Source organism: Apodemus sylvaticus, chromosome 3, assembly GCF_947179515.1.
Source record: "Apodemus sylvaticus chromosome 3, mApoSyl1.1, whole genome shotgun sequence".
NCBI lineage: Eukaryota > Metazoa > Chordata > Mammalia > Rodentia > Muridae > Apodemus > Apodemus sylvaticus.
Window position 1 is genome coordinate 71,454,263 of NC_067474.1, and position 27,195 is coordinate 71,481,457.

General features: G+C 46.3%; 1 protein-coding gene across 3 annotated transcripts in view; it reads left to right on the forward strand.

Moving 5' to 3' along the window:
- The window catches only part of Palm2akap2 (PALM2 and AKAP2 fusion), a 331,204-nt gene that overhangs the window by 216,430 nt on the left and 87,579 nt on the right, over positions 1 to 27,195 (forward strand). The window lies entirely within an intron of this gene.

The window sequence follows — 27,195 nt, forward strand, 5'->3', positions numbered from 1 at the left end:
GAGATAACCACACTCAGCTGTTTGTTTTGAGAGACGGTCTTAGTGCATTGCCTGGACTGGCCGTGAATTTGAAATTCTCCTGTTAAGAGATTTCTGGGTTTTGTCACCATGCCTGGCTCCAGAAAAATGATCTTATTTTTAATTTGTATTTGTTGTTTGTGTTCATTTAGTGGTTCTAGAGGGATGGGGGTGGGTTAAACAGCTGCTTCAACATACTTGAGTGAAGACTGGTCCTTTCTCTGTCAGGGAAGAATACATCAGCTAAGGATGTAGGTTCAAGTCAGGGACGGACATGGATCCAGGAGGGAGAAATGAGATATGAGATTCCCTCCTGACAACCAGGTCATCTGAATTAACTCAGACAATCACAAGTGATAAATGTCACAGCCAGTTTGTCCTCATATCTTTTTTTTTTCTTTTTTGGTGGTGGTGGTGATGGAGCAATAGGGTTTTACTATGGAGCACCCGGGCTGACCTCAGATTTACTAGGAAACCATCCAGTGCTGAGAAAGGAAACCCCCTAGCTGATGCTACTCATCTCAGCCCTTGTTAGAAGAATGAGATGGTAAATTCTCTTCATTGTGGACAGTTTTGGCCTCTTTGGATTTTTCAGATCAGCTCTCTGGGACAGTCTCAGGTCTATTTGTTAGTTTGTTTTGCTTTTTAAGTCAGGCTTTCTCTGTGTAGCTCTGACTGTCCCGGAACTCAGTCTGTTGCCCTTGAACTCAGAGAGCAGCCTGTCTCTGGGATCAAAGGCGTTTGCACCACGGTCACATGGCAAATCTTATGTCTTCTTTACCTTCTCTAAACTTGGGGCACCTGTTCACCTCCATGGCTACACCACTATGGACTTGGTTCATTTTGCTTGGTTTGGAGGAAAGGGAGGAAAGGTTCTATTGGCCCACGTCATCTGATGGCTTCTCTATCACTTTCTGTATCTTACCTCTTGAGTCCCTGGATGGCCACACCTGCTGGAGGCTTTGTTTAAAGTGAGCCAGCAGTAGAGAGGTATCACAAGAGAAAAAATGTTCACCTAGCTGGTAGTGAAAGAAATCTCACCTCTCCCTAAAACAAAGCAAAACCCCATGGAAGGCTGTCTACCATGGAGGGCCATCTGTCCTGGGCAGTGTAGGGCTTTCACAAGCAAGTAACACTTATTTCTTTAGGTTATGTTTCTTCCATGGGAGTAGGAACCATTTATTTTCTCTACTAGGCTGCTAAAGCACATCTAGGAGAAGAGCTGTGCTTGTTTGTAAAATGCTCAGCCTTAGCAACTGTTATTTTGGAGTTGGAGACATAGCTTAGCCAGTAAAGTGGGCTCTGTGCAAGCAAGAGGACCTGAGTTTGATCCCCAGAACCTACATAACAAAAACCAGGCATGGTGGGGCATACTTGTAATCCCAGCATTTGGGAGCAATGGACAGGAAGGTCCCTGAGGTCCTCTGGCTGGCCAGGCAAGCCTGCTTGGAATGACATTCAGGCTTCTGCCCACACATGTACACACATGTACATACGTGTGCACATACACACACACACACACAGAGAGAGAGAGAGAAACACAATTTAATTTAAAGGCCTTAAAGATTTTCCATTACATAGGACATTTAAGACAAGCCTGAGCTGGTCATCGTGGCACACACCTTTAATCTCAGCACTCGGCAGGCAGATACAGGTGGAATCCCATAACTCTGAGGACAGTCTGGTCTACATAGTGAGTTCCAGGAAAGCCAGAGATACACAGAAAGACCCTATCTTTAAAAACTCACCACCACCCCTAAACCAACCAAAGAAAACCCAGATCAAGATATGGGAGACTCTGTTTTTATTTTTTAAGGAAACGTATAAGATGGCTTTGTGGGTAAAGTTCAATGACCTGAGTTGGACCCCTGGGAGCCATATGGTTATATATGTTAGATTAAGCAGCAGAAGGCACTTTGGTGTGCCAGGGCAAAGGTGTGCTACAAAAAAGATTGCACCATGCATCGGATCTCAAGAGAGAGACTTATTGGGGTGGGGTGGGGTTGCACACATACACACATTAAAAAATACCAAAAAGAAGTTTAAGCATGGTTATTTCTTCAATATTTTGAAAGGTAACAGAAAAAGTTTTCCAATATATTATCAGCATGCATTGAACAAGTCCCCCCCCCCCACCCTGGCAATGTTACTTACCACGGCTTTTTTTCCTCTATAGAATGCTATAAACTTTCAAATTAAATAGAGCATTGACATTGCGTTGGAAATGAAATAATTCAGCATTTACTCAATTCTAATGATGAAGCAAATTCTCTCTCTCTCTCTCTCTCTCTCTCTCTCTCTCTCTGAGACAGGGTTTTCCGGTATAGTCCTTGCTATCCTGAAACTCGTTCTATAGACCAGAACTCACAGAATGATTGCCTCCCTTGGCCTCCCAAGTGCTGAAGTGCTGGGATTTAAGGTGTGGGCCACCACTGCCCAGTAATGACACAAATTTCCTTAGGAACTTTTATGGTTGCTAATTTAGGCCTATACGAGGATAGAGAAATGATGAAACACTTGCCAAGGTGGGGTCTGTATAGAACATCACCTCTGCTTTAATTTTTGGAAACCTTCTTTGTCTAGTCCATGAGCCATAAGATAAATACCTCCCCAAACATATTCCTTGTGGGGAGCATTCTCATGTGATACTGATGTATTCAAAATAGTTCAGGATGTAGGGCACCCAATAGCTTTTCTTTTCTTTTCTTTTTTGAGATAAGATCTCACCCTGTACCTCAGGTTAGCTCAGAACTCACCATATTGTAGCCCAGGATAACCCAGAACTCTCCAGGTTAGTGTCTAAGTGATAGCTGTCTTTGCCTCTCAAGGGCTGAGATTATAGACTAGGGAGGGAGGAAGATGCTAGCCAATAATAAATACTACTGAATTCCGCTAGTGTCTAAAATATTCGAAAAACCAATGGTGGAAGGCAGGCATAGTGGCCTCTGCAGACCAGCCAGGACTACAGAGCAAGAGTCTGTCTCAAAAGAGCCCAAGCGAACAGAGCAAAACAAAATGTCGTACTGGACAATCTATCTCTAAATGCCAAGGGAAAGAAGCCAGACTGAGGGCCAGGGAAGTCTGTTTGGTTTCAGACCCAGGACAAGGGGCTGAGGTGCATATTTTACATACCAAGGCAGACCTGCTTTCCAGGTTCTCCCAGCATCCCTCAGTCTCTGCCTGGCATGCCCTGCCCCCAACCCTGAACTCTCCAGCCAGGGGCTGGGCTGCCCTTCTCCCAGAGGCTCTTGCCTATGTAATCCAGACATTTTGAGAATCTCCTCTTCTCTCTCTGCCCCTTCTCTCTCACACTTCACTATCCTCCCTTCCCCCATGGTGACTTCCCTGGCCTTGGTCCTTGGGACCAGTAAACTCGCCCACTCAAGGGCAGCTTCCCGATAATCCTGAGAGCAGCTTCCCAAAAATCCTATCTTTAATATAATCTAATCTGTTTTAAATTGGCTCATTTCGTCGGTGGTGGAGAAATGAAAGTCTCCTCGGAAGACTTTACCGGGTCCCTGAGTCAGCGCTGGGGAAGTGTTCAGTCAGGAGAACGCCCTTCTCACAGGAGGTCTGGTTCCCGGGGCCGGGGCCTTAAGTGAAGATAGCTTTCAGGGAAATCCCATCCTGGTTTCACTTCCCTAACCTCCTGAGGTCCCAGATTTCCAATACAAAGAAAGTTAGGGAAATGAAATCAGACTAAGGCACTGACTTTTCCCTGGCTGTGTTTGTCATTCAAACAGACTTTAAGAAGTTGAGGCTGAGATTGTGGGCGGGGGAGGGGACGGCTCGGGAGAACTGGGAAAGCCCCAGGGACTGTGGAGGAATCAGACTCCATCGCTGGGGAAACGCTTCCCTAGTGAAAAGTTGAATCTGACTAAAGCGGAGCACTTTTATGTGACTTTCCCTCTGCAGACAACTTGCTCTAAAGCCGAATGAGACACGCAATAGCTTGCTTTTTGAAAATGCTTTTTTTTCCCTGTCTGGGCCATTTATGGGTATATTGGTGTCCTCTCTAAGGACTTCTAGACTGGTCGGTTCTCAAAGGGTCATTAACATTATTTAAATATTCATAGAGGGGGAGGGGACGACAGACTGAAATTTCAGACCTCTCTGAAATGAGGGATGGCTGGCCACCTGCCTGATGGAGCCAAACCCTGAGCATCAGCTGCTTCCTTCCCCCGCTCTGGCATGGTTAACAGACACGCTTTGACACCACGAAGCTGCCGACCGACCGCTGCACGGGCACAGCAGCCTGAAGGATGGATGACCCAAAGATTTTCCAGAACCTCTCTACCCGCATCTCAGCCTTTGGACCACATTAAACTTAATATAACTAAGAAACACTTCCCAGCCAATCCCTCCGTGTTGGCTCTTACCCAGGGGCCAGTCATGGCTCCCCCCCACCCACCCTGAGTTAGGGACTCAGTGAGCGTGTACAGGCATCCACACACTTCCACACTCACTCATACACATATATACACGCGACAACGCCTTCACAGACACCCACCCATGCTCTAACTCAGACACGTGGCGCCCTCCCCAGTTAGGAAACATTCTCTTGCCACTTGTCCCATCACTTCGGTTTCACGTAGGCATCCATCCATCAATTCATCCATTTCTTAAGGCATCTGTTCTGTTCCAGCCACCAAGAGGAGGTATGGGTGGATGGGGAGGAGCAATGAAAAAGGAGGGCGGACCACCGGCATGTAGTGGGGCGGGATGGGTGGGCGGGCCCGGATGGGTGGGCGGGGCTCCCGGGCGCCAGGCGAGCCTAGAGGCTGCCGCTCTTGGCAGATGCGCTGGCCCCAAGTTGGGGCTGTGCAGCGTCTTTCCTTGGACGTCCGGAGCAGCAGGCGGCAGCCGCACCACGCTGGAGCGGAGCCGGAGGACTGCGCCCTCGGAACTGGCGCCTAGAGGTGGGTGTCCAAGTTGGGGCGTGGCGGTTCGGAACTCGGGTTAGAGCGCTCTCCGGTACCGGGAAAAGATGGGTCGTGAGGGGCTCAGAGTCTTAAAGTCTGTGTCTAGTGGATCCTGTCTGGGAAGCCATTCGAGCTGGAAAGGTCCATGTGCCTTTGAATTTCTTAGGACTGGGGCAGGGCAGGGCTTATTCGATACTTACATATGCTTTAAAGAATAAACAGCCCCACCTTCCGCCGAGATATACAGGACAAACGGTGAAATCAAATGTGGCTGTGCACAGGAGCCAGCAGGGGTAGACGGAGCCACCGAGGTCAGTTAGCTAAAAGGGCTCGGGTCCTGCCTGCTGGGGTGGCGGTGCTGGCGGCATCTTTAGAAGTCCATAGCTTTGCAAGGAAACTGAGGCCTAGGGTGCTCCTCCGGATCTGTTTTGGACTGCAGTCTAGGCTACTGAACTCCTTAGCTGATGGAGGAAGCAACGGTTCTGAAGGGCAGGAAGGTTGGGGTTCGAGCTGAGCAGGTTCGTCTGTCCTGGGGGCTTGGCCTTGAGGCGTTCGAACTGGGGTTTCATCTCGAGTGAAGCCCAGGTGAGAGTCTCTGGGAATACTTTGAGGGGAATTTTAGGAAGAGGTCGCAGAGGAAAGTGCCACCGGTAAAGTCCGGACACTCTGGCAAGGGGATACGAGCAGAGAGACTCTGGCAGCCCTGGGAAATTCTAGAGAAAGCTAGTGGATTAGAAGAGACTGAAACGAAGCCCGTGAGAACGGGAACCGGCACTGGAGAGCAGTGGCGCAGGTGGCCGGATGAGAGCGGGTGAGGGTCGGAGCAGCCAGCGAGGAGCCAAACGGGCTGGGCTAGCAGCTGGGTCCGCAGCTGGGTCGCCGCGCGGCACAGATGAAGACACTTCTCACCAGGCCTGGCAATCCATCACCCCAAGCATCTGTGAAAAGGATGACAAGCGGGTTCTCTCCTCAGACCCGGGTCATGGCTTGTCCCCAGAGATTGCATACTGGGGACTTTGACAAATCAGCAGCTTTCCCTGTGTCCTTTCCAAGCCCAGTGGCTATAATCCAGCAAATTTACGAGTGGCATTTGACTTTGAAAACGGATTTTATCTGCCGTATTATATCTTTGAATCTATGAACAAGTTTTACTTCTCTCCGGAAGCTCTATCATTTGTCTCAGCGCGTGCTCACGGGCGCCGGGAGGGTGAAGAGGTATATGCTGTGCACCTGCCACCGACATACCTGGGGACGGGCCTGTCTTTGTTCTGATGAGTTCACTTAAGCATCACTCTTGCCTCCCTGGCAACCGAGCGGTTCCATTTTAACCAAACATCCTTTCTTTCTCTAAGTCTGGCGGCATTCCCGGTTTTGACCAATTAGATTTTACAGTATTATGGGAAGGAATTCATTTTTTTTTTTTTTACATAGATGTGCATGTTCTGATCAGCTGTCTACTGCTTGCTCTCCACTCTGTTTTTGATCTTTTTTTCTTTTCTTTTCTTTTTTTTAAAGAGAATCCTCTTCCTTGGTTAGGGAAACCTCAAGAGTCCCGTGGAACACGCCCCCCTCCCACCCCTACCCCGAGTTAGCTGTGAGCCAGGAACATCAATCATAACCCTGTCTAGGTCTCCATCTCCACCCCAGCAGAGTGGACGGTGGAGTTCTGTCTGGTTTCTGGGATGCTGAGGTGCAGTCGTGACCAGCTTGGCTGGTCTTTGAGTTAGGACAAACATTTTGTAATTCCCATTATCTCATCGCTCCGGCATGACAGTTGGCCGTGCTTTCTGCCTGCGGAGTGTGGAGTGGTGTTGTCAGAATTCATTTAACTTTCATAAGTGGTTTGTTCTGACCCAGTAGCCCGAGGATGTCCAGTGAGTAAGGTGAAGCAGGCTGTCTTAACTTACTGATCAAATGACCCTGGCTGGTTGTTGGATTTCTCAAACATTCAATATTTTATTATAGGGCTAACCCATGAGCACTGCGGACCTTCTAGTTGTGCTGATGTTATGTGTGCTTTCCTCATAGAGTCAGTGGGCTCTTGTAAGGCACATTGGCCTTACTCAGGCCTATACTCTCAGTATACTAGAAGCAGAAGCAGGAGGCTTGCCAAAGGACTTTGAGTTCCAGGTCAGCTTGAGCTATAGAAAAGACCCTGTCTTGGGGGTTGGGGGTGGTGCAGGGCACATTTAATGACATCACTCAGAAGTAGATGGATTTCTGTGAGTGTGAGGGCAGCCTGACTCACATAGTGGAGTCTCGGGTCAGTCAGGGTGACAGAGAGAGACCCTGTCTCAAAAAGTAACCAGCCACACATTTTAAAATGAAAATTAATGGGCTCTTAAAATACTCGTGGCCCAGATTTCTATCACCGTGTTGTTAGTCACCTCTGCTTACTAGGGTAATGAGAAGTTTAAGTAAAGGTGAAAGTGAATTTGGATGAAGGTTGTATTAAGAGATTTTTTAATAGTTGAAACAGGAGCATTGCTGAAAATTAACTCCTCAAGTCCAAAGGTTTGCTGTCTGGTTCCTTGCTTGTAATACATTTCCACGTATTACAACATTAGTCGAGCTAACGCTGTGACCCCAGTCAGGTCCTAGGATGAATGTTTCTTTGATATGAAAAACAGGAGTGGCTGATGTGCTTAGATAACTGCATGGGCTCTGTGCCAGCCCCTGGTACTTGGAAGAGACTGCTTAAGGTATATGTGGAGTCCAACAATTTTAGTAAGTTTTGATAAGAAATGTTTTGTTTATGCTTACAAACCCAACACCCAAAGGCAGATTTTCTATGAAGCAAAAGCAAGCAAGCAAGAAAAAGAAGGTTTAAAAAAATGGCACCTAACAACATCCTGTGTGCGCATAGTCTATTGCTCAGCAGCCTGTAAAGATGCTGCCTTCTGCAGCAGATGGGGACAGACACAGTGACCCACAGCCAGACATCAAGCAGAGAGTGAGACCTTGGAATACTCAGCCCTAAATGGGATGTCTCTGTCAAATTCCTTCCCTCAGAAATCGGGAAACCCAAGAAAGAGGAGACAGAAAGAGTGTTAGGGCCAGCCAGAGAGGATGGAGGACATAAAGAAGGCAGAGGCCTCTAAATCAACATGAGCAAAGCTCATAGGAACTCATAGAGACTGAGGCAGCCTGCACGGGTCTGCACGGGTCTGCACCAGGGCCCACGCGCTTATATTTAGTGTTTTTATGAGATTCCTGAATGTGTCAGCAAGTGGGGCTGATTCCTCTGCCTTCTTCTGGGCTCTTTTCCCTCTGTTGGTTTGTTGTCCAACTTCAATGTGATAGTCTTTGTTTTAGCGTATTGTGTTTTATCTTGTTATTATTTTTGAATGAATGAATGAATGAATGAATGAAAACCTAGCCACTGGCATAAAGATTAATAACGGAACTGTCCTTTATACTTTAAGATTGATTTGTAGAATCTTGAGGTAGAATCTTGGAAACTCTGCCTGGGTCACTGTGGTCCTGGCATTACAGAAGGTTTTTGTTTTGTTTTGTTTTTGTTTTGTTTGTTTTTGTTTTAGATTTATTTATTTAATGTGTATGAGTACCTGTTTTGTTTGTTTGTTTTTTTAAGATGCCAATAACTGTGCAGGAGGCCTGCCATTCATTTCTCTCTTTGCACTGATATAGAAGCTTGACTGTGGAGATTTTCTGAGCCTGGTGCCTGCCTCATGGCCTCTCCTTTCCACTTGGCGGCGTCTGCTTTGACTGGTGTCGTGTCCGTCCTGTCTGCCTCTCCCCCTTACTCTCCAAGTCATTGTCCTGTTGCTGGCTCTGCATTGGGCGTTCTTTTTTTCTTTCTTTCTTCTTTAACTTTTTAGTGATTTTTGTGTGTGTGTGTGAATTTCGTATTATGCACCCCAATTCTACTCATCACCCCCTCCCTTTGAATTCACCCCGCCCCATCCAAAGAAAAGAAAATAAGATAGAATTTCAAAAACAAAACCAAAAACCTCTTGTCATGGAAACTGTAGTGTGTCACACATGTGTCACGCTTGTGTCACCCTTTCTTACACAATCTTTACTTTCACTTTGAGTAGCCACGAATCTTGAAACCTTGACTCTGAGATCACTCACTGACCCACAGTGTGATCATGCTCTCCTTTCCAAAGTGCTACAGGAGACTCAGGGGAGTGACTCGAGTGACTAAGGCAGAGAGATTGTCATTTCATAAGGTGATAATTTTCAATGGAAGCTGGAATAAAAATATTGTAGGAAAACCCCGAGAAGCTGAGGTAATAATGCCCACTCTGCGGTCAACGGTGGACAGATTTGAAGTGAGGATTGTTTTATGAGACCTTAATGAAGTGAATGTGACAGAAGCATTAATTTAGAGTTAATTCTTACATGTTACAAAAACAGTTTATTACAAGATATTTTTATTTCCTTTTTTTAAAGATTACTTATTTTATGTATGAGTGGACTGTAGCTGTCTTCAGACACACCAGAAGAGGGCATCAGATCTCATTACAGATGGTTGTGAGCCACCATGTGGTTGCTGGGAATTGATTTCAGGACCTCTGGAAAAAACAGTCATTGTTCTTAACTACTGAACCATCTTTCCAGCCCTACAATATATAGTTAAATGTGTGTATATGCTTGTGAATTCATGAGTATGTGTGTGTGTGTGCGCGCGCGCGCGCGCGCGCGCGCGTGTGCATGTGTGTGTGTGTGCGTGTGTGTGTGTGTGTGTGTGTGTGTGTGTGTGTGTGTGTGTGTGTGAACATGCACCACTGCAGAGGATAGCCTGTGAAGCAGGTTTTATCCTTCCACTATGTGGTTTCTGGGGTTCAAACTCAGGTCCTCAGGTAACAAGTGCCTTTAGCTCCCTATCTACCAACCCTTAAGTTTTATTTAGCACCGTTCATATGTATGATGTGTTTAGGGGCATGTGCATGTCCTGATACACACATGGACATCCGAGGAAAAGTAACTTTGTTACTCAGGTTCTGGGGATAGAACTCAGATTGGCAGGCTTTCACTGCAAGCTGTCTACTCAATAAGCCATCTCGTCAGCCCATTTTTTAAAATCAGACACATAAAAAGTGTTCTCTGTGCTTAGCCCAAATCGCTTGATCAGCCGAGTGTAGCCAGCTCTTCTAGGTTAAGATGGACCTGCACATTCTATGAAGCATGTTGGTTTGAAAAAGTAACCAGGGGTTCACACATAGCATGATTTAGAAGGCAGAGCATGCCTATCCCTGACATAGTTTCTAGATAGTCTCCCATTCAGTTAGTAACTGCTGTGGGGAGATCTCCCCTCAAAATGTCTATAGAGTGATTGTTCAGCTCAGGTCTTGGGATGATCAGCATTCTTTCCCTGTGTAAGGACCCTAGCTCAGCACTTACTAGATTTTTCTAGGAATGCACCTTGTTTATGAGTGCATATAGTTCTGTTATTCCTAAAATGATAGGGATGAGAGATTCTGGGGACCCCAAATCCTGGCAGAGATGTGAAAACTTTACTTCCTTTTTCTCCTCCTCCTCTTCCTCCTTTTTCTCCTCCTCCTCTTCCTCCTCTTCCTCTTCCTCCTCTTCTTCCTCTCTCCCTCCCCCTCTGTCTCTCTTTTCTTCCCTCCCTCCCTCCCTCCCTCCCTCCCTCCCTCCCTCCCTCCCTCCCTCCCTCCCTTCCTTCCTCCCTCCCTCCCTCCCTCCCTTCCTTCCTTCCTTCCTTCCAAGACGGAACTTCATATTGTAGCCCACACTGACTGAGAACTTGCAGAAATCTTTCTGCTTAGGAGCCTGGGTACTGCCTTTCAAACTACCACAGGGAATGATGGACCTAGTGTGGAGACCCCGCATTTGATGGTGGGGGAGGTAAGACCCATTCCCATCCCAGGTCTGTTGAGTCAAAATCTGTATTTCGACAAAATTCTTGAGGATTTGTATACAAGATGGTTGTGGGGAAGTTCTGCTTCTTTGGATTTGGGAGTAGACTTGGCATGAAAACTGTCCAGACTTTAGGACTCAAGTTAGCAGACTGGACCTGAAAGATGAACCTATCTTGTTGAGGCTGAGAGTGGACACAGACCAGAGTGCATCTAAGCATCTGCAGTGCCCAGACAGCCTCCTCCCCCAGCAGAGAATCATCCTACCCCACAGGTCAATAACAACTAAGTTAAGAAACCTTGGCCTAGGGCCTGGTTGACAGCACATACTACTTTTACAGAGGACCCGGGTTTGGCTCTCAGCACCTATGGTGGGCAGCTCACAATTGCCTGAAACTTCAACTCCAGAGATTCCAAATACTTCTTTTGGTCCCGGAGGGTAACCTCACTCACATGGACACATCCACACCCAGGCTCACAAACATATACGTAATTTAAAATAAATGTAATATCAAAAGAAATAAATAAGAGACAGATAGATGGATCTTTGTGAGTTTGAAATCTCAATTCTGGTTGCTGGTCTACATAGCAAATTTCAGACTGCCCAGGGATGTATATTATGGTCCTATCTCCAAAAAAGAAAAAAAGGAAAAGAAAGAAAGAAAAAAAATTAAACAAAAAGGGATCTTGCAGCTAAGGCTGTGACTCAGTCAGGGCTTGCCTAGCATTCATGAAATGTTGGGTCTGAGCCCCTACATAAAGTTTGCTTATATGGGGCTGTAATCCCACACCTCTGCATGTGAGGACAGGAAGATCAGACAGACGTTCAAGGTCATCCTTGTCTGCATAGTGAACATGAGCCAGCTTGGGCTACCTGCGACTATTTAACAATAAAATAGCTGTTAGTGGTGGCACATGCTGGTAGGAATTACTGAAGGAGGCAGAGGCAGGAGGATCACAAGTTGGAGGCCAGCCTGGGCTACACATTTGCTGGGCAGTGGTGGCTGCACGCCTTTAATCCCAGCACTTGGGAAGCAGAGGCAGTCGGAATTCTGAGTTTGAGGCCAGCCTGGTCTACAGAGTGAGATCCAGGACAGTCAGGGCTACACAGAGAAACCCTGTCAAACAAACAAACAAGCAAACAAAAAAACAAAGCAATAAAATGGCCATCACATAGAAGGGAGAGGCAGGTAGATGTCTATAGTACCAAGACAGGGCTACATATAGAGATCCTGTCTCAAAGCTAACAAACACGCAATAAAAATAAAATCCAACAGCAACAAAAAAATTAAACAAACACATGCAAGTGTGTCACTGTTTACAAAACAAGAAGGAATCCCTGGTCTAGCTGCTGGCCTTCTTCTTAGACGTCCTAGATGAGATGTTGCTCATGGCTGTGCCCTGTGCAGCTCTGAAACTTTCTCTTAGGTCTTGAGAGAGAAATCAGATGCTCTCTAGCACCCTGGCTTAGTACGCAGGGGATGTTGAGTAGATTTCTAAATAAGTGGCTGACGTGAGGGTACCATTGGAGGACCCTGCCAGCCATCAGTCAGCACCTGCCTGGCCTTTTTTTCTTCACTCCTGAGACTTGCCCAGGACTGAGTCCTGGCTCTCAGTACTCAAACAGGTTGTGCTAGGCCAGCTATGCCACCTGGAGGTGGGGGAAGAAATGCCAGGCTGGGGAAGGGGGGCAGAAGTGGACTTGCAGTCCTTCTGTCCTTCTGTCTCTGCACCCCCAGAGTCCCTGCTGCGGCTTTTCTCCTTCAGAGCCTTTCCTTTTGTCGGCCCCATGGGTACCACTGGGCACCACTGCCGGGTACCCTCGGGTTTCCTCCTTCCCACCTTCTCCATTAGATGCTGAGCTCCTTTCTCTTTTGAACCAAAGGCCTGGGTTGAGCCCCCACATTTACTGTGCATTGAGGCCTTCCCTCTAATGTTTGGAGGTAGTGTTGTATCCACTAAAGAGCCATTGTTTATCTGCAGGGCCTCTGGCATGCTAGACAAGTGTTCTACCTCTGGGTTACATCCTTAGCCCATTAACCAGCAGCTGTCAGAGTCCCCTTGAGGTCTGCTGAAGCTACTTTAACCTACTTTCTTGCTTTACTCCAATTTTCCCCTCTGCCCCATGTCCTGTTGCCTCCTTTACTAACAGAAGAGTAACATTCTGCTACCTTTTGATTGAAATCACCCATTAAATAGATAGTTGCTGATGGGATTTGAAAAGAAACAGGACTTATCATGGGGTCATCATCTCTCTCTCTCTCTCTCTCTCACACACACACACACACACACACACACACACACACACACACACACACACACATGATGCTCATCTCCCTTGCAAATGAGAGGCAGGGCCATGGTCTGGGAAGAGGGCATGGGCTGCGCCCAGCTAGCTGCAGAACTCTCACTCAGTCCGAGCATAGGGGCCAGCGCTCTGGGCTTCAGGTCAGAGCAAAATGTGGCTTCTCAAGGCAGGAAAGCCACTTGGGCTTTTCCAGCTTACCTGCTCCAAAGGGCCCCAAGCGAAGAGACCCAGCAGCAGTTCTAGTTGTAAAAGGGGAGTGGCCCAGGAAAGACCGCAGTGCAGGACCACCAGCTAGGTCATCACGGGGAAGACTTGCCACCTCTAACTGTTTAATTTTTTCTTGTTGTCTTTTGAAACAAGGTCTCATGAAGAATGGGCTGGCCTTGAACTCACTATGAGACTGAAGATGGTCTTGAATTTTTGATTCTCCTGTCTAACTCCCACATGCTAGAAATATAGATGTGCATTACCACATTTGTTTTTGTATAGTGTTGGATACTGAAGCCAGGGCTTTATGGATGCTAGGCGAACAAACACTCTATTCATGACCTGATCCACCTCCTCAGCCCCCAGAGCTCAATAAAATCTTTCTCAGGGTTCTGGGTACCTTGTCTATACTCAGTGAGTACTCTACCAAAGAGCTATACCCTAACTCCCAATTTAAAAATATGCCAGTCTAAAAGGTCTGTGAGCAAGAGGAAGAGACCCGAGGTCAGAGTGCCGGGATATTGCCTACTGTGCATAAGTTTGTTTTTCTGTTTTTACTGTGTTTCCCAGGATAGCCCTGAGTGCCTAGGCTCAAGAGATTCTCCTGAGTCAGCCTCCCAAGTGGCAGGACTGTAGGTATCTTGGTCCTGCCCAGCCTGTGCATTTTGCTACTTTAATCACTAACTTACTCATTGCTATAGACTGTGTGCTTCTTATTTAGCCTCTTAATCGTCAGTTGGTAGGTTTTGCTTTCTTTGGGGTGTCTGGGCTTTTTGGTGGGGTGGAGGGTGTTTCAACAGGGTTTCACTTTGTAGTCTAAACAGACCTGGAACTCTTGGTTGCTCACCTGCCTCAGCCTCCTAACCAAGGGCAGATAGGAACAGAAAACAGAACGTGATAAGACAATAATTTAATACAACTGTAAACTTTTAGCACAGGTCACAGTCTCATTGTGATTGTACTTAGAAAGCTGTAGCTCAGATGTATCGCCATGGATTTGGGGTGAATTTGATCTTCCACAGAGTTTAAGGTGGGTTGCAGCTGCAAAGGGTTAGGCTCTGATTATCACATCAGGCAGCTCAAAACTTCCTGTAACTCCAGAAGATCCAACACTGTCTTCTGGCCTCTGTGGGCACCTGTACTAGTGTGTGTATGTGTGCACACGCACACACATACACACTCACACACACACACACATATACACACATATTTTAAATTTCTTTTTTCAGTTGCTTAAGCTGCTTTCTGATAGTAATAAAAATCATTTTTTGGGTATCAGCTGCTTCTGCCAGCAACTCATGAGGGTTCTCATGATGTGGGACCCTCATCTCCACCTCCAAGGAAGATTCCATCATTACAGTTGCTTCTGTCCTTTGAAACAAGCTTTGCCAAGTAGGCCAGGCCTCAGCTTACTATCCTTCTGCCTCAGGCCCCCGCCTGGGATTTGAACCTGGTGTTCGAGCTTTCAGAAGTGGTGTCTACACTGTTGTCTTTTTTTGCCTTCTAAATGTTTAACACAATGAAGGTTGCCCTTTCTTTTCATTGTGAATTGAAGCTATGAAACAAACTTGCAGGATTTTTTTTACAGTATTTAAAAACTCACATAAATTAATTTTATCTCTAAACCTTGAACTTGTCCAGATAACAGAAAATTTAGCATTCATTCATTCATTTAGAATATAAAGATGTTTGTCTTTCTCCTCTCTCTCTCTCTCTCTCTCTCTCTCTCTCTCTCTGTGTGTGTGTGTGTGTGTGTGATTGTGTGCTTGCCACAAAGTACTCAAGGATGTGTGGATTCAAAGAACAACTCCCTCCCTTCTGCCGTGTAGATCGCAGTCATCAATACCAGTTGTCAGGCTTGGAGGAAGCACCTTAGATGTGTGTGTGTGTGTGTGTGTGCACACGCGCGCGCACATATATCAGTACAAGTGCCCACAGAAGCCAGAAGATGGTGTTGGATCTCCTGGAGTTACAGGAAATTTCAGGCATAAATTTTTACAGAGTACTAGATTATCCAACACTTTGTTTGTTTACTTTTGAGACAAAGCCTCCTGTAGTCCTGCCTGTCCTGGAACTTAGTGTGTAGACCAGGCCCACCTTGAATTCACAGAGATCCTTCTAACTCTAACTTCCAAGTACTGGGTTTAAAGGCATGCACCACTACACCCTTCCCAATACTTCGTTATTACCATTTATTTGTTTTAAGACATCTCGGACCTGGAAAGATGGCTCAATGGTTCCAGAGGTCCTGAGTTCAATTCCAAGCAGCCACATGGTGGCTCACAACCATCTGTAATGGGATCTGATGCCCTCTTCTGGTGTGTCTGAGGACAGCAACAGTGTACTCATACATAAATAAATAAATCTTTTTTTTTTTTTTAAGACAACATCTCACGAGGCGGCTCTGACTAGCCTCTTCTGGTGTGTCTGAGGACAGCAACAGTGTACTCATACATAAATAAATAAATCTTTTTTTTTTTTTAAGACAACATCTCACGAGGCGGCTCTGACTAGCCTAGGACTTGCTTTGTAGACCAGGCTACCCTTGAACTCCCAGAGATCCACCTGCCCCTGCCTCTGCCTCCTGAGTGCCAGGATTAAAGGTGTGTGCCACCGCACCTGCCATCCCCCCTGGTTTTGTCTGTGGTTTTCAGTGTGCTGGCACTGGACAGTTCCAGTTTCCAGCCACAGTTTACTAAGTCCTTCTCATAAGAGCACCAGTCACAGTGAAGGCAGATGCATCCCGAAGACGTCACTCACCTCATACTGTGAACTCCTCAGATCTGGACTTCAACAGAAGAGCTGGGGTGGGCGAAGGTCCACGATCCATCCCATTATAGCTGTGTCTGCCGCTCTGTCCCGTGTGGGCAAGTGTGAGGCTCTGGGAAACCTGGGCAAGTGTTGGAACTTAGGGCAGAGAGAGTCCCTAAAGTCTGCTCACTTTTTCAGGGCCTTCTAAGGAACTGTTCAAAACTCCCGTGGGTAAAGGCAGAGAGGGCTCTTTCTCTAATATCCAGTGCCATGTAAAATGAATTATTTTCTAGCTAGCCTGCATAAAAGACACACATCCTGCCTGTAAGCCTTGGTCGGGCAGGTTTTGAGCTATTCTAACTTATGTCCCAGCCACATGTCCCTTGTTGCTGTTTGGCCTGGCTGTGTGCTCCTGGTTCATGCCCTCTTGGCTGCCTCCTCCTCTCTGTGTGCCCTTTGTACTTCTTCTGGTCTCTCCTGAGACCCTCCCCCTCCACTTGATCCTCAAGTCCCACCTTTCTCTCTCCACTGTCCAATCACAGACTCTAGCCTTTTACTAACCAATTAGCATTAAATTGGGGCATAGGGTTTACATAGCATTACTGTATGTAAATTGGGGCATAGGGTTTACATAGCATTACTGTATGTATATGAGAATCTCCTCGACAGGTCAGTCAGATCTTGAGGTACAGAGTTTAGCATTTGAATGCGTAGTAGCACCAGACCAACCTTCATGTGGGTGTCATCCTGTTGATGGTTTTGATCCTTGTTTTGACAAACACAGGAAGAGCTTTAGTACTCAATCACACACTCAAGAAGCAAACAGCAATAACCTTTGCTGCCCAGCTAAGGAGTGAAGGAGAGATAATGAAGAAGAAAAAGATTCGGTTGTAGGTGAACAAGGACTCACGAAAAAGTGAATCTTGAAAGCCAGGGAAGAAACCCCCCAGGGTGGCAACATGCCTGTCCTCCCTGGAGGGGATGACCTATGATCCCAGACCATCCTTGATCTCCACCACTGTGAGACTGAAACACTAGAACGGGGCAGCTCAGTGTTTGCAGGCCCAGATGCGCCATTTGCTGGTAGTGGTTCTCAACCTTCCTAATGTGGCCACTCCTTACTTAATACAGTTCCTCATGTTGTGGTGACCCCCTCCAACCATAAAATTATTTTATTGCTCCTTTATAACTGTAATTTTGCTACATAATGTAAATATCTGATATGAGACCCCATGGGTTGAGAACTGCTGGAGAACCCAGTGGGGGCTAAGAGGTTCAGCGGCTCTTGCAGAGGACTGAATTCAATTCCCAGCAACCGCCTTGGTCAGCTCACAATTGCCTGTGTGACTCCAGCTTTAGAGGGATCCAACCCCTTTGGCCTCCACAGGCTGGGTCATCAGGGCTGTGTGCTTAGCTGTTGGACTGATTCAAGGGTGCGAGTTGAATTACTGTACAGGCCTGGGAGGGACAGCATTTCCATTTCCACACTTCTGAAGCAGGAAGGGTGACCACCACTCTCTGGAAGACATACTTTCTCAGTCTTTGATGTTTTCTCAGCTGGAATGGAACATGTTCTGAGGGGGACCTGAGTGCTTTTGTTTCTAAGTGTGGCACATAGCCCTAGCAGCCTTGAATGACTTGTCCCTGTTAGAAAGCATTGGTGCCACATCAGCAGAATGACTCTCTGTTAGGGAGCTAGCTTTGTGACATCTATGACAGCAGTGTGACTCCAGCCCGAAAGTCTAGGGATGAATGGTTCAGCAAAGCATCTCTCTTTCTCTCTCTCTTGATATGCTCTTGTAGCCCAGGATGGTCTTGAACCCTTGATCCTCCTGTTTCCACATCCCAAGTAGTGGGACTGCAGCTATAAATCACAAACCTGACCCTGCTGCGAGTCTCTCTGAACTTGTTTGTCCTAGAAACCTCAAATGAATCAAATCACACAGTATTTGATTTTTGAGACTGGCTTACTTCACCCAGCATAATCCGCAGGGTTTATCTCGACTGTAGCAATGGCAGGATTTTATCCCTTGAATTAGCTGATTGCTTTTCAGAGGGCTTGTGTTACGCTTCTGTGGTCCTGCTCAGTCTCCCAAGTGCTGGGATTACAGGTAAGCCATTCCCTTTTTTTTGTAGGAGGAGGATGGTTTTTGAGATAGAGTCTAAGTCTCACACAGTGTCACTGACTGGTCTGCTATTTGTAGTAATCCTCCTTTGCTGTTTGCTAAGGGTTTGTTAGTTTGTTTTGTTATTGTTTTGTATTTTTTGTTTTTTGTTTGAGGCTGAGCATCCTTATGCTATGTCGCTTAGGCTAGTCTCAGATTCTTCCATTTAAGCACCTCCTTCCCCAGCCTCTAGCGTAGTGGAGACTTCAGATATATGCCACTATACTAAGCTTTCCTTCATTAAAAAAAAAAAAAAACCCACACATTTAGTGTGTGTGTGTGTGTGTGTGTGTGTATGCGCCCATGCTCCAGAGTGCTATGGTGTGTATGTGAAGGTCAGGGGACAGCTTTCCAGAGTCAGTTCTCTCTAACATGTGGGCTCTTGGGATTAAACTCTCTCAGGTCAGCAGGCCTAGTGGCAAGTGCCTTTATCAGCTGAGCCATCCCAATGCCCTAGCCCTACCCCTATCCCCTGAGCCATCCCAATGCCCAGTCCTACCCCCACCCCCTGAGCCATCCCAATGCCCCAGCTCTACCCCCACCCCCTGAGCCATCCCAATGCCCCAGCTCCACCCCCACCCCCTTTCTTTGAAATAGTCTTGCTTTGTAGTTCAGGTTGACCTGGCACTTGCTATATAGTCCAGGCTAGCCCTAAAGGTACTCCCTTCTTCCTCAGCATCCCAAGTGCTGGGACTTCAGGAGTTTATCGCCACACGCCCAAACTGTGTTTTACTCGTTTCAAAACAGAATGAATGTGGGCTGTAATACTAGTATGAGAAAAAATAATGACTAGGCCATGGTATGCACCAGCCAATTTTAAAAATCCATTCATCTTTCCATGGTCTTGAGGGTGCTTCATGGTGTCGCCCTTGCTGTGGAGAGCCATGATCCATCCCTGTCTTAGTCAGAGTTTCTATTCCTGCACAAACATCACGACCAAGAAGCAAGCTGGGGAGGAAAGGGTTTATTCAGCTTACATTCCCACGTTGCTGTTCATCACCAAAGGAAGTCAGGACTGGAACTCACGCAGGTCAGGAAGCAGGAGCTGATGCAGAGGCCATGGAGGGATGTTCCTTACTGGCTTGCTTCCCCTGGCTTGCTCAGCCTGCTCTCTTATAGAACCCAAGAATACCAGCCCAGGGATGGCACCACCCACAGGGGGCCCTCCCCTCTGATCACTAATTGAGAAAATGCCCCACAGCTGGATCTCATGGAGGCACTTCCTCACCTGAAGCTCCTGTCTCTGTGGTAACTCCAGCCTCTCTCAACCAATCCCTTAAGATCCCCAGGAGCTTGGAAGGGTTCTCTGTCCCGACACTGAAGGATTTGAACCTTCTGGAAGGTGCAAAGTGCAAAGGTCTGTCTGATGGGAGCCGTCTGCCTACTCAAGGGGTCACTGAAGCAAGGACGCAGAGTGACAGGTGGCTGGCTGCCCTGTGGCTTACCCAGCAGAGGACGGGCTCTTCCTGTAGACTAGAGATTTAAACAGAGATTCCAGAACCAGCTTCAAATCCTGGCTCTCTCCTTTGTCCGTTCGAGCACACTGAGCTTTCTTTGGTAAGTTTAGTATCCTTACCTGAATGGCTTGGAGAAGGGTACCAGCTCATAGTTAGGATTGAACTCGGGAAACACAGGCGCAGGATTCAGTAGACAACCTATCGGGCAGTGCTGAGAACCAGGGCTGTCGGGCTGGTTGTAAGATTTGTTCTTACTCAGTATGACCAAAAATGTGAACATCTGCATTCTCTCCCATATTTCTTTCTTTCTTTTTTCCCTTTTAAGACAGAGTCTCTCTATATCTATCTAGTCCTGGCTGTCCTGGAATTCACTCTCTACACCAGGCTGGTCTCTGAGACCCATGTGCCTCTGCCTCCTCAGAGCTGGGATGAAAGGCGTGTACCTCCCTGTAGGCCTTTGCTGCTATTTTCGTGTGTTTTGGGTCTCTACCACTCTGGGTTTCAGCTTCAGCTCCGCATTCTGCTTGTGAGACAAGGTTATTAGGTACAGAGACTATGTGGTGACTTTAGTTTATCAGACAATTGATAAGAATGCACCCAGAGCCTGACTTTCTTATCGTTGGGAAGATGGAGGAGGAAGGAAAAATCAGCACCCAGTCAGTCTCTAACTGAAGAGTTAGCTCCTGGCAGAGCAGGGGGAGTGGATGCTGGTTTCTGTCTCCTTTGAGTGACAGCGATCAAGGGCGGTTTTCTCAGTTAAGGACCTCGTATGTGGATTATTTTTATCCCAGAGAGCAAAAGGCTCTCACTGTTCTAGTAACGATAGCACTAATGGCTACTTTCCTGGGCGAGAGGGAGATTAGGCTCTGCACGTGAACTCTACTCCTCCACAGCTACACCCTCAGCCACAAGAAAGGCTTGAAAAACTACAAATAAAATAATGAAGAAGCCAGGTGGTGGTGGCGCACACCTGTAATCCCAGCACTCTGGGAGGCAGAGGCAGGCGGATTTCTGAGTTCCAGGCTAGCCTGGTCTACAGAGTGAGTTCCAGGACAGCCGGGGCTATACAGAGAAACCCTGTCTTGACAAAACAAAATCCAAAAAACAATAAATAAATAAATAAACAAACAAACAAATAAATAGTAATAATGAATAATTGGTAAATAAACTATTTTTTTTTAATTAAAGAACTCCTCCAAGGTGTTCCAAGGTGTAGACTCGGGGTGCAATCAGCCTCTAGAACAGTGGTTCCCAACCTGCATAAGGCTGAGGAGACCCTTTAATACAGTTCCTCATGTTACAGTGACCCCCCAACCATAAAATTATTTTCATCGCTACTTCATAACTGTCCTTTTACTACTGTTAGTGAATCGTAATGCAAATATTTTTTGAGACAGAGGTTTGCCAATGGGTCAGAACCCACAGCTCGAGAACTGCTGCTCCCTAGAACATTCCTCACTCTCTTCCTGTCTGTTGGGTGGGTGTTCCCCACCCAAGAGTGAGTTGTACTTCAAGGCAACTGGACCCATTATCAGTGAGGAGAACAAAGAAAGCCCAGCAGCCCAGCCCCAACGATAGGCCTTTAAAATGCATTGTACTCAGACCCGGTTAACCTGGCAGGCGTCTGAGGGGGTGGGTGTGAGCCGGGAATTTCCTCCTCCACCCTGGCTGTGGCAAAGCTGTAAGCTAATATTGTGAGAGAGGAGAAATGTTCAGGTCTCAGCTTTCCCCCTGGGTATCACTTTGTGGTTTTGTTTACTGGGATTAATAGAGACTTCCCCCTAAATGACCTGATAGTTTGTGCTTCGGTTGGAAAATTTCTGAGGTTTGCTTAAGTCAGGGAGGCTTCTTGGATCCTCCTGGGGGCTCTTTTGACATCCTTGTGTTATCCTGGTGTTATCTTTCTGTCATCACCCCTCTTCCCTTAGCACCCCCCTTCCTATTCTATTAGCACCCCTCCCTCCCTTTCCCTCATAGCTAATAACAACAACAAAACTCTCTGCACAGCCTAAGCTAGCCCTTGTGGGCCGTCCGGGCCTGGCTTCCTCATTAGCTCTGGTCAAGGGGTTTGTTTGAGCATGGCTCTATCTTTGCGATGTTGGTAAGGTATGTTGTTCTGTCCTAAATTTTACTTTTTCTAGTTGTCATTAACGTGGAAAAGAAGGTGCAGGAGAGAGATGGTTTAGCAGTCACAGGAATGTTTGCTGACTGCTACTGCAGCTGACTGAAATTCCCCAGACCCACATCGCATTGTCTCACCATGGCCTGCCTGTCCCTCCAGCTCCAAGGGAGTGTGGCTCTGCCTTCTGTGGGCACCTGCATTCGTGTGCACATACCCACACCCCTCTCCCTCTGCCCCACATTTAAAATAAAAAGAATTAAGTTTCTTTTCTGAGGTGGAAATGAAGCTTGCTGGTTTTTATCTAAATTCTGATGCATTTTTTTTTTTTTTTTTTACCAAAATCTCTTGACGATGCTGTGGTGGCCATGGTTTAAAAACCCCTCTCACTGTGGCTTTGAGTAAATGAGAATTAACAAGTGAGCATTTCCCAGATTGGGTTTGATTGCATCAGTATTCCATAATCCTCCAGGGTTTTGTACTTTCTTCAAATAAACTTTCATAGTGCATTAGTTTAAAAGGACGAGGCCTCCAGCAGCTTTTGATTGGCTGGTTTTGTGCTTTATTACTATTTATTTTCCTCATTAGGCATTTAAATGAGCATCACGACAAGGGGGTATGGGAGGTGGTGTGATCGATAAATGCAGTGACAGTGGGATCCGTAGCACTTCACACTACTTATGAAGTCATATGGGCTCCCCAGTTCTTGCTACTCCCGAGGTGGGGCTGAGGTGTTCTTAAGGTTGCAGCTTTTTAATTGGGGGTGGGGTGGGGAGAGAGTTGTTTGTTTGTTTTATTTTTGAGACAGGGTCTCATAGTATAATTCTGGCTGTCATAGAGCTCACAGAGATCACCCTGCCTCTGCTTCCTCAGAACTGAGATTAGAGGCCTGCACCTCTTTGACTGACTGAGATTGAAGCTTTCTTGAGATTGGGAAGATGTCTCAGTTGGTAAGGTGCCAACCAGCATGAGAACTGAGTTCAGGTTTTAAGCACCATCACAGAAATCCTGCTGTGGAAGTGCATGGCACCCTAGTGCTAACACGCTGAGGACAAGTAGATCCGCAGAGATCACTGGCAAGCCAGTTTAGCCAATCAGTAAACAATCAGTGAGAGACACTGTCTCAAAAAATAAAGTGGAGATTGATTCATAGAGGAAGATGCCTAACATCAATCTCTAGCTTCTATGTGCTCGCATGTGTGCACACATACCAATATCAACATCAATTCACACTCACACACATGTGTACAAACACACACATGTAGCCAGGTGGTGGTGGCACATGCCTGTAATCCCAGCACTCTGGGAGGCAGAGGCAGGCAGATTTCTGAGTTTGAGGCCAGCCTGGTCTACAGAGCGAGTACCGGGACAGCCCGGGCTATACAGAAAAATCCTGTCTTGAAAAAACCAAATCCAAAACCCAAAACAAACAAACAAACAAACAAAAAAACAAAAAAAACCCAGACACACATATGTGCACACATACCAGTATCAACATCAATCCACACTCACACACATGCGTGCAAACACACACATGTGCACATACATACCAACATAACATCAATATACATTTACACACATGCATACACACATGCATGCACACATACACACACATACAGACATGCACTCCAATATCAATACACACATACTGCACACACAGAAAAATCAATTTCTTAAAAACAAACCAAACTAGCCAGGTGTGGTGGCACACGCCTATAATCCCAGCACTTGGGAGGCAGAGGCAGGCAGATTTCTGAGTTTGAGGCCAGCCTGGTCTACAAAGTGAGTTCCAGGACAGCCAGGACTACACAGAGAAACCCTGTCTCAAAAAACCAAACCAAACCAAACCAAACCAAAACAAAACAACCAAACTAAAAAATAAATTAAGGGACTGAAGAGATGGCTCAGTAATTAAGAACATGTGTTGCTACTTTAGAGGGCCCAGGTCCTGGTCCCTGCACCCACATTTGTCTGTAACTCCACTTCCAGGGGATTAGTTTATAATCCCAACATCAGAAAGCCAATATAAGAGAATCTTGGGTTTGAGTTCAGTTCAGAATGGGATATATGGCAAGACACTGTCTAAAGTAATAAAATAATTTTAATAGTTGTCATAGTAATATAAAGCATAAAAACCTCCAAGTGTCTGGCACATACTTAGTTTTCAATAAATACAAATTTCTGTATTGGATGGTTTTATGTTGACTTGACACAAGTTGGGGTGGTCTGAAGGGAGGGAACCTCAGTTGGGGAAGCGCCTCCATAAAATCTGGCTATAGGGCATTTTTCTTAATTAGTGACCATACAAAAGGATCCAGCCCTTACTAGGTGGTGCCATCCCTGGACTGGTGGTCCTGGGTTCTATAAGAAAGCATGCTGAATAAGCCAGGGGAAGCAATCCAGTAAGCAACACTGCTCCACAGGTTCCTGCCCTGTCTGAGTTCCTGTCCCGACCTCCTTCAGTGATGGACTATGGTATGGAAGTGTCAGCCAAGTAAACCCAACTTGCTTTTGGTTTTCATTGCTTTAGCAGCAATAGAAACCCTAAGACAAGTAACTTTCTCCAAATTTAAGATCAAATGTATTGATGTGTAGTTTTTGTTTTTCTTTTTTGTTTCTTTCTGAGGCAGGGTCTTGCTCTGTAACTCAGGTTAGCCTCCTAACTCTTTTTTTTTTTAAAATATTTATTTATTATATGTAAGTACACTGTAGCTGTCTCCAGATGCCAGAAGAGGGTGTCATATCTCTTTATGGATGGTTGTGAGCCACCATGTGGATGCTGGGATTTGGACTCATGACCTTTGGAAGAGCAGTCAGTGCTCTTACCCACTGAGCCATCTCTCCAGCCCATCCTCCTAACTCTTAACAATCCTTCTGCCTCAGCTTCTCAATACGGGGATTATAGGTATAAGCTACTATGCCTGCCTGGAACTGATTCACAAATGTGTTTGTCCCAGTAACAACAGAGGGATGCACTTTGTTCTCCAGACAGACGTATTTTAGTAGGTGATATCATATATCATTCTTGTGGCTTATTAGTGTGGTTCAACCCTTCCATATTTTACATTTATTTAAAAGTGTGTGTGTGTGTGTGTGCAGGTATGAATGTCTTGGCATGTAAAGGCCAGAGGGCAACTTTCAAGGAACTGCTTCATCTTTTCATGTGGGTCCCAGGGCTTGGACTTGGGTGGCCAGGCTTGGTGGCAAGTGCCATGACTAGCAAAGCCATCTTGCCAGCGTCTTCTTGCCTGGTTTCAGTAGAGCAGAACCTTTAGCCATCTTCAACATCCGATGTGCCTCTGAAATGCAAACTCTAGGAGATCCTACAAACGCCTGTTGAATTTGTGATTAAATGGTACAAGTGATTTCTTTTTGCTTTTTTTACTCTAATGCTAAGAGATGTGGATAAAGTGTGGATAAAAAGATGGTCTCCTTACGGTTCATCTGATAGCAGATCCTTGCAGAGACAGAAACTGTGCTATGGATAAAGCTTCCAGCAACTCCTGTTTGCTGCACACACGCTTCAGTTTCCTTGTGGGCTGACTTATCAGGGGGATGCAAGCATGATTTAGAGGTTTATGAGCATTTTATTTTGGATAAGTCATAATCAGGTGCTTATTTCTATTTTTGTTAAATTGTCGTTTGATTAGATCAAGAATGCCTTCCTTCACTTTATTGCCCTGACTCATTGTGTGGTGACTGCTTGCTAAGTAACCGTGTGTGCCTGGAGAGGAAGGGGCTGGCAGCTTCCCCGCCTGATGGGCATCCTGGCACACTGCACTAAGGGAAGGAAGCATGTGATCGTGCGTGGCTTATAGCAGAGTGATGGAACAGCCCAGCAAGGAGCCCGCTGTGGGATACTTTCACCCACCTCCGTGTACTCATCACCAGATGATGGTGGACTGGTGCTGACCTTGCCTATGCCACACCCCACACAGAGAAACAGCCCAGTGCAGTGACTCACACCTGTAATCCCAGAGCTTGTAGAGACAGGAAGCTTGGGAGTTCAAGGCCAGCCTGGACTGTGTGATATACTGTGTAGAGAATCAGAGTCATCGGCTCAAGACACCCCAGAACCAAATTCTCAGCACAGAGGAGATTTATTTGCCTCAGAGGGACAGTGGGCAGAGATAAGGGACAAAAACAGGTGATGGAAGAAAAGGGAGAGGGAGAAGGGAACAAGGAAGTGGGGAGAAAGGGCAAAAGGGAGACAGGTAAGCAGTATTTATCCTGGGGGCAGGGGTGGGGAGGAGAGAGACAGAGGTGGCCCATAGGCTAAAGGCAGTTTGTGAAAGTAAAATGGGAAACCCTGTGTTTGGGTGAGATGTTTAATTTTAATTGGGCATGCTAATTAGGTGAGCCAAAGTGGGCTTTTGATTGCTGGACATTTTTGTTGTTGTTGTTTTGTTTTTTGAGATGGGGTTTCTCTGTGTAGCCCTGGCTGTCCTGGAACTCACTCTGTAGATCAGGCTGGCCTTGAACTCAGAAACCCGCCTGCCTCTGCCACTGGGATTAAAGGTGTGCACTACCATTCCTCAGCTTGATTACTGTACTTCAGTTCTTTGATAGCTGGATCTCGGTAGTCAGTCTCAGGAGGAAGAATTGGCCAAATAAGGAAATAGCTCTTGGGGGTAGCTTTAGGAATGTAGTCTAATGGTTTTTAGCAAGGCAGAGGGAATGGGGGAGAAGGGCAGAGCCATGCCCACCACACTTGAGCTTGCCAGAGTCAATTCACCCTGTCTCTAAGAGAAAAGAAACGATGAAAAGAAAGGAAGGAAGCAAAGAAACAAAAGATGGGAGTGAGTGGTTCAAGGTCACACATGTCTGTCACAACTTGGAGGGGAGGCTTTCTGTCCCAGGAGGCTTCTGTCCTAGACCTAACTACCCAGCAGGCAGCAGCCATTGGGATAATCCCAAAGAATAATAACAACTTTTAAAATAATCATCTTTTAAGTTTTAGAAGATGAAAAGAAGGTTCTTATCGATTCTTTGGTCTAGTCCATTCATTTCTACAGATAAGAAGACTAAGACTCATAAAACCGAGTCACTGTGATAGGCCAGGTGCTAAGTCTTTTTCAAAGCTTAATAAAACAAATGAGTGGGCTTAAGCCATGTGCTTTGTGCAGTAGCAGACTAAAGGCCGTACCACCCACCCAGACAGGCTCTTGACCCTAGTTATAATGTGACATTCTTTATATATATTCTTGAATCTTGGGCATACTGCTATTACACTTTGCACCTCTTGTTCTTTCTTTAATTTTTTAAAAATTACCTCTCTCTCTCTCTCTCTCTCTCTCTCTCTCTCTCTCTCTCTGTCTCTCTCTCTCTCTGTGTGTGTGTGTCTCACAGGACAATTTACAAGAGTCAGTTCTCTCTACCATGTGGGTCCCAGGGATTGA